The sequence below is a fragment of the Dipodomys merriami genome, unplaced genomic scaffold (genome assembly GCF_024711535.1).
Source record: "Dipodomys merriami isolate MVZ:Mamm:240054 unplaced genomic scaffold, mDipMer1.0.p SCAF_1129, whole genome shotgun sequence".
Classification (NCBI taxonomy): Eukaryota; Metazoa; Chordata; class Mammalia; order Rodentia; family Heteromyidae; genus Dipodomys; species Dipodomys merriami.
Window position 1 is genome coordinate 48,703 of NW_027202415.1, and position 6,930 is coordinate 55,632.

General features: G+C 42.3%; 1 long non-coding RNA gene across 1 annotated transcript; it reads left to right on the forward strand.

Annotated features, from left to right (window-relative positions):
- Positions 1–2,468: 2,468 nt before the first annotated feature.
- On the forward strand, positions 2,469–5,391 carry LOC138822606 (uncharacterized). The gene is made up of 4 exons (XR_011370579.1): positions 2,469–2,570; positions 2,871–3,062; positions 3,763–3,805; positions 4,746–5,391. It is a non-coding gene; the product is annotated as an uncharacterized lncRNA (long non-coding RNA).
- Positions 5,392–6,930: the final 1,539 nt, after the last annotated feature.

Sequence of the window (6,930 nt, forward strand, 5' to 3'; positions counted from 1 at the left end):
CTATCTACCTTGTAAGGGACAGGAACTCTTCAGTCATCTGTGATAGTACTAAAAAGTTAAGGTTTTAAAATGTGGAAGATAGTTTTGATCCCAACCCCTGTATGTGCCAAAAACTCTAATTGGCAGTAAATTTTGAGCTGATGCCAGCTACATGAAATTCATCTGCTCAGGAAAAAAACTTTGTAAACCTGAGAGTGTGTTTCTATTGATATCAGTCTGAAGGCCTACATAGGTAACTGAGGCATTGTTAGGATTACTAGAGATCACATTCCTATGCCATCCAGAAAGATCCTTTTGTAAACTAGAAGTCTAAATAAGCTCCACTGCTGTAGCCAGAAAAAAGGTCTGTGCATTTGTTAAAAGTTAAAATATTGTTCTTAATGACATTTAACCCTGATAACCTCTTTGTAAAATAGGCTATGTTTATAGGTTCCTGGCTAACTAGGATCAACATCCCTGAGTCAGCTTGAAGAAGTGACAGAAGCTGAATCTTTGCCCAACATCCCTTTTAAGAACAAGGGACCAGATTCACTTTTTTTAAAATGTGGCAAAACAGACAGAAGGAAAAGACATGGGAAATAATAGTACAGGCCTGAGCCCTGTATATCTGCCTAGAAAATCCTAGCCCTATTAAAAGAACTATCAAATTTAAAATGTTGTCAGCTTGGTAAATTGTCCTGGGCTATTGTCTAAATAGTTTTAAAATCTAGTGGGGTCACAGCCTGCCAAGCCTATGCCATGTGTCCTTAACCAGGTTGTGTAGGAATTTGCAGCTCAGCACGAGGTGTGACTGTCCCTTGGAGCCACTTAGAGACCCTGTGCTGCTGCTGCTGTTGCTGCTGCTGCTGCACACCCTAATGGGTAAAGTTCAACGACAGCCTGACAGTCACCTGGAGGAAATCCACATCATCACTCAGACCACCTCCACTGCAGTAAAATAGACTGAACTCCTGCTTGACTCCATCACCTGAGAATGCTTCCCTGTTGATATCTACTACAAAATAAGATCATGTGGGACATTCTTTTAGTGATATCTAATAACCCTCTCTACTCCCACAGTGGATATTAGTGGCAAGGTTATTGCTGAATTGCCTTAAGCACTTCAGGGTCACAGCCTCTTTTCTCTCTGGTAGGGTAATAACCTACTTCTTCCTGGGTATGTTTTAAAGATAAAGGAGGATTTCTTTTTTAAATCAACGGAGACAGTAAGAGGAATGAGACCCAGCCCTAATCTTAGCCTTAAAATCTAACAAACTTTTCATCCCATTAGTTGCCTGAGGCTTTCTGAGATAACATGGTTCCACAAGTCAAAGTAAAAATGGGCACACACACACACACACACACACACACACACACACACACACACACACAAACACTCCCACAGAGATGTACACACACAGAGTCACAGGCAATATTGTATCTTAAATTCTTATCCAGAGATTGGACAACAGCCCACTTATTTGTGAAGGTTTTTCTTGATTATTTTGAAGGAGGAGGATAGTTCATGAGACACAGGTGACAAGACTTTAGTGAGGAATACTTTATAAACAACTAGCTTATAAAAAGAACAGGAGCACGGTTTTTATCTTTAAATCTTACATTCCTTCAACTATAGTTTTAAATAATAATCATTGAGGGGCTGGGAAGGTGGCTCAGTGGTAGAGTGCTTGTCTTGCATGCATGACGCCCTGTGTTCAATTCCTCAGCACCACGTAAGCAAAAAAAGAAAAAATCCAGAAGTGGCGCTGTGCCTCAAGTGATAGATTGGTAGCCTTGAGCTGAAGAGCTGAGAGACAGCGCCCAGGCCCAGAGTTCAGGCCCCACGACTGGACACCCATTCAAAAAAAATAATCATTGAATTATGAGAAGACAATGCAGCACCTCTTCCCTTCTCCCCTTCCCCTCTGTCATAAAATATGACAAAAATATCAAAAATAGTCTTTTATCTTAAAAAAATGTACACGTGTAAAAATGTCTGACTATATGTGTAAATTTTTTTCAATATTTTTATGATTGTTCCCACCTCTAAGTATTTGTCTTTTGGGCAGATTACAGCACACAGGGGCTTCAAGAGCAAACAAAAGATTAGGAAACATGAACCAAACAGTGTCCTAGGAAGTAGATGCAAAAAGCACATGGCAGGCTGAGAGGGCCCTAAGAGGCAAAATGATTTTTGCAGAACAAGAGGAATAGTGAAAAATAAGGAATAAGGCATGGATCTCACCTAGGAAAGCTTCCTTGAGGCTGAGACCATGCTGGTTCCTAGGCCTACCTGAGGATGTTGGGATTTGACAATGTCCACATTTGTATAGAGTGATGTGGGAGGGGAAATTTCAGCCTCCCGTTTTTCTTTGGGATGGTCTTATGTGAGTAAGCAGCTTAGATCATTGGGCTCTGAGAGATGACACTACTTCCCTCACAATGGAATAGAATATGGAACTCTGAGACCCAGGCAACTGTAACTTACAGTCAGCTCTAGCCAGCTCACTTGGCCTGTGGCTCAGAAACAAGAAAGACATTCCTGTATTGCTTTCAAAGTTCAAGAGAATCAGGTCCCAGGCATGAGAGGGGTGAGTGCCTCACTCGATACTGCAGACATTGGATCAGTGCCAAACCACGAATCCAATGTCTCAGGCCTTTTTATAAGAAGAAATAAAGGGAATCACAAGTCAACTCAGGTCAGGTGTAACTATGACAGGAAACCTATTTAATCTCATTCTAGCCCACAGTACAGGCTTCTTCTTGTGTTTTTATATGGGTATATTGATAAAATATTTACTGTGTACTTTTCAATCCTATTACTCTATTACTCATTTTGAAGTGTACTCCCATTTCCATGTTTCAAAGATTCATTCTTTTTACCACCTTAGTGTGACAATGAGTCTGCTCAAATCCTGAATGTGCCTTATAATATATGGAGCTTGGACTCAGGCTTGTTGGAAATACTGGTAATGGACCTGATCCCTGCCTACCAGAAAGGTGATCTCTTCTATGTTGGAAACTTCCACCGCCACTATAGAGAGTGGGAGACAATGGAGCAGTTGCTGGATATTGTTTAAAAAGTGAGTGTTCCTCATTCAAATCCAGGACTGATGAGACCCCCTGGCAGATTATTGGAATACTTGGTACCTCTCTGAGACTGTTTCAATGGGGTTTTATCACAGGAGCTTGGCTTGAGACAAAGAAGTGCACTCCCTGGATAACTCCTTACGAGTGGCCTGCCAGAACATTTCATTTTCCTCAGAAGCTAGTGGAGCCTTAACAGTTTGCTTGCTGAGAGACTAGGATTAAAGGAATGAGCCAGTGTCACCCAACATCCACCCTCACCTAGGAAATCACTATCTTGGAGGCCTTTGAAGGAATATAGATGGAAGAAAGAATGGAACTTGAACTTGGGGCCTGAGTGCTGTTCTGTTCATATCACTCTACCATTTAAGCTCCAATACCAGGTCTGGCCTTTGGCTGGTTAATTGAAGATAAGTGTCTTTAGAATTTTACAAACTAGACTGGGTTCAAACTGTGATCCTTAGATCTCACCCTCCTGATTAGTAGGATTAGAGGCATGAGCCATGGGACATTTATTTGGACAAATGCTGATAAGCATCCTCACAGAATTTCCATGAAATTGTGTAGACATATCTCTACTTTTTGTCTGTTATGTTTACATTACCATATGTGACTTAACCAGTCCCATGTCTGTCCTGTTAGTTCAGAAAAGGAGAAGCATAGAGTTAACTTCCTTCTCTCCTCCCATTGGTACAGATCCTTCTACCGTAACTGGGAGGAAGATGAACAAGATGAAGAAGTAAGTGGACGTTGACACAAAGAGAAGTTCTGTCTTTGAAAACTGGGTATCTTTGAGGTGTCTGAATCAAAGTCAACTTCCTTCTTTGCACACCAGTTGTGATTTTCACCAGGGGGTTGAGGCTTGGCACTTCAGTGGATAGCAGATTACACAGTGTGGGTGTGGTTGTGGTTTTGGACTCTCATGGATGACGAGGGGGGTATGTATAGCAAGTCAGATCAAGAGGGGAAACAACCTTCTCCTCCTAACATAGGGAGAATTTTAGATGATTATATTTGAGAAATTTCTAGAAGTGGGTTGTGAGGAGCATCCTGCTTGCAGGAGTCTCTTCCTACAACATGCAAGTCCCGCCAGAAAGAGGCTATAGTACAAAGCTCAGGATGGGGAGGAAAGGCTCTCATTTTCCTTCTCACCAATCTGCCCATAGCCTAGTTTGTTCCATCTTCCCTATGTGGATGGACTTCTACCTTGATGATTTCTATGAGAACAAGAACCATGACACCCTGAAAGAACTTACACAGTATGTCAAGCTCAAGATGCCCTCTTTAGACTTGCTCTTCTGCTTACATATTCTTCTGGACCAGCTAGAAGAACGCATGGCCCATGAGACCAAGAAAAAATGGAAGAAGTCCTTGTTTAGAAACCTCAGAGCTGGTGAATATGGATGGAACTTGGGTCTTTAGGCATGGGCAGGATGGGCATAGAGCCCTTAGTACTCCCCAGCTTGGCAAAATATCCTTTTATGGATATTCTTTGCCAGGTAATATCTGTTCTCCTTTGAAGGAACGTGGAAGTAGCCACTCATTAGAAACATGCTAACTTCTCATCAGTGTTCAGTCCAAACTCAAGTTCTACAGCTTCCCCCATTAGATTCTCATGAAAGTTTGTCACACCTTAACTTCTTGAGTTCTAAGACTCCTGTACCTATTTCCATTCTCAGGTTTGTATCACAGTAGAGCAGCTCCTGCAGTTCTCCAGATAAAGAACCCATCAGTGATGTCGTTTATGATGACTCATGGAGATCAGAAAACATTACTGATCTCCAGAAGGCATGTGAACATAGAGGGTGTTTTTTTAATATATAGAAAGGCCCAAGCAGGTTTTGAGTCCTGTGGACATCCCACTGGTTCTGAACCCCACATGTGAAGCAGGAGTAGCTGCACTTACTGCCAAGGAAGAAGATGATCCAGAATATCTTCCATTGATGTTGATAATCCACCTAGATTAGCTCCAAACAAGTAAAAAAGACATGTCTTGGTATGCAGTGTAAATGTATGCTAATGGAAAATGACCCCAGTGTATCTTCAGGAAAACCAATAAGTGAGGTCCAAAATCTAGATTCAGTTGAGGAAAGGGAATCTTTCTTCACAGAATATCCTGACCAATCTGTCCTCCTGAAGGGGATCCAGTTTCCAATTGAGAAATTAGAATCTGTCCCTCCTTGGACTCAGGAAGAAAACCCTGTCTTTAATGAGGAAGTAAATCCCTTTTAGGACTCTGAGGCAGAATTTTTTCTGAAGGCAACTTAGAAGCCAATCTAGATTTAGAGATTCCTTCCCCCATTCCTGGGAAAACCTGTATTTTTTTTGTCCTGATGGTTATAAAATGCTCATTCTATTTTTCTAACTTTATTAAAATGTTAGTGTTTTTTATATAATCTAGTATTCATGAATCCTAATTATGTTTTTTAAGCCTACAATCTGAAGCATTGTGCATACGTGTTCTGTGGGGGGATAACAGAGTGACAGGGTGCTGTACAAGAGAGCCTACTGCATATTACTGAACTGTTAAATGCACAGGGAGCGGCAAGGAAGCCAGGCCATGCCTGTATGGGGAAATAAGGTGGCTACAAAAGGTCTATGAAATAGCAGGTTAGAGGTCCTAGAAAGCTGTTCTGTCAATTTGGACAAATGTCACAATACTTATAGTGGTATGTAGGATACTCTTCCAACCGTGAGTTCAAATCTGTTTACATTTCATTGTGCTTTGGGCACATATGGAAGAAAAGTTACTCTCCAATAATATCATACAGTAATGTGAATCATTTTCTTTAAAACTGCTCCAGGGCTGAGAAGGTGGCTCAGTGGTAGAGTGCTCGCTTTGCATGCATGAGGCCCTGGGTTCAATTCCTCAGCACTACATAAGCAGATAAAGCTGGAAGTGGCATTATGGCTCAAGTGGTAGAGCACTGGTCTTGAGCTGAAGAGCTTAGGGACAGTGCCCAGGCTCAGAGTTCAAGCCTCACAACTGGCAAAAATACTGCTCCATTAAACAATTAAATAATTAATAATTAATTCAGGCTGCAGCCACTTAATCAGGCATGCTGGTCCCTCTGGTGAAGTAGGATCCTACTGGAAGCCTGCCCACCTAGGGCCGTTGTGAGCACCCCTCGCCTGGGACTGTGGAAGAAGATCAGGGTGCACCTGTTGTTGGGCTAGGGCAGCAACCTGGCAGCTGCTGCATGAATAACACAGTGCCACTGACTCACATCTAGCACCCCCCTGTCCCTTGGGCCGGGTCCATGAGGATCAGCCCCTGGGAGTACACGCATACTACGGGACAAGGTCCACCCACCTAGGAAGGAGTGCAGACTGAACAGATGCCACTCTGTGGATCAGTTTGTACAGTATTTATCAGCCGTGGAGGAGGGGTTGATTTTGTTCTGCTGTGGGGAAAAGACAAAAAAGACAGGCCCAAGCAGGGTGATGCCAACTTTTGTACTCAGACTGGCAAGGAAACTTTCCCCCACGCATTCGCCAGCAGGCTTAGGAAGCCATTCCATGCTCCTTGTCCATGGAGTAGCAGCCAGGGACACTCCCATCCGATACTCCTGGATGCTCTTTTGGGTTTGTTTGTTAATTTATTCAGAGAGCCCCTCCCTCAGACAGCAGAGTTATATTCTGGGTTTTGTAAAATGTTCTGCATCTGAGCATTCCCAGTGTTTGGTTTTTGTATTGTTTCTTTTAAATGCGTTTTGAAATTTGTGTTTTAGGTGTTGAGGTGCAGGAGGAGGAGCCAGGTTATGAAAATAGTTTCCTACAAGCCTTTCATCTAAAAATGAAAACATATTCTCTTTAAAAATGCATTTCAGGAAATAAATCTGAGAGTGGAGTAAAGGCTGTTTT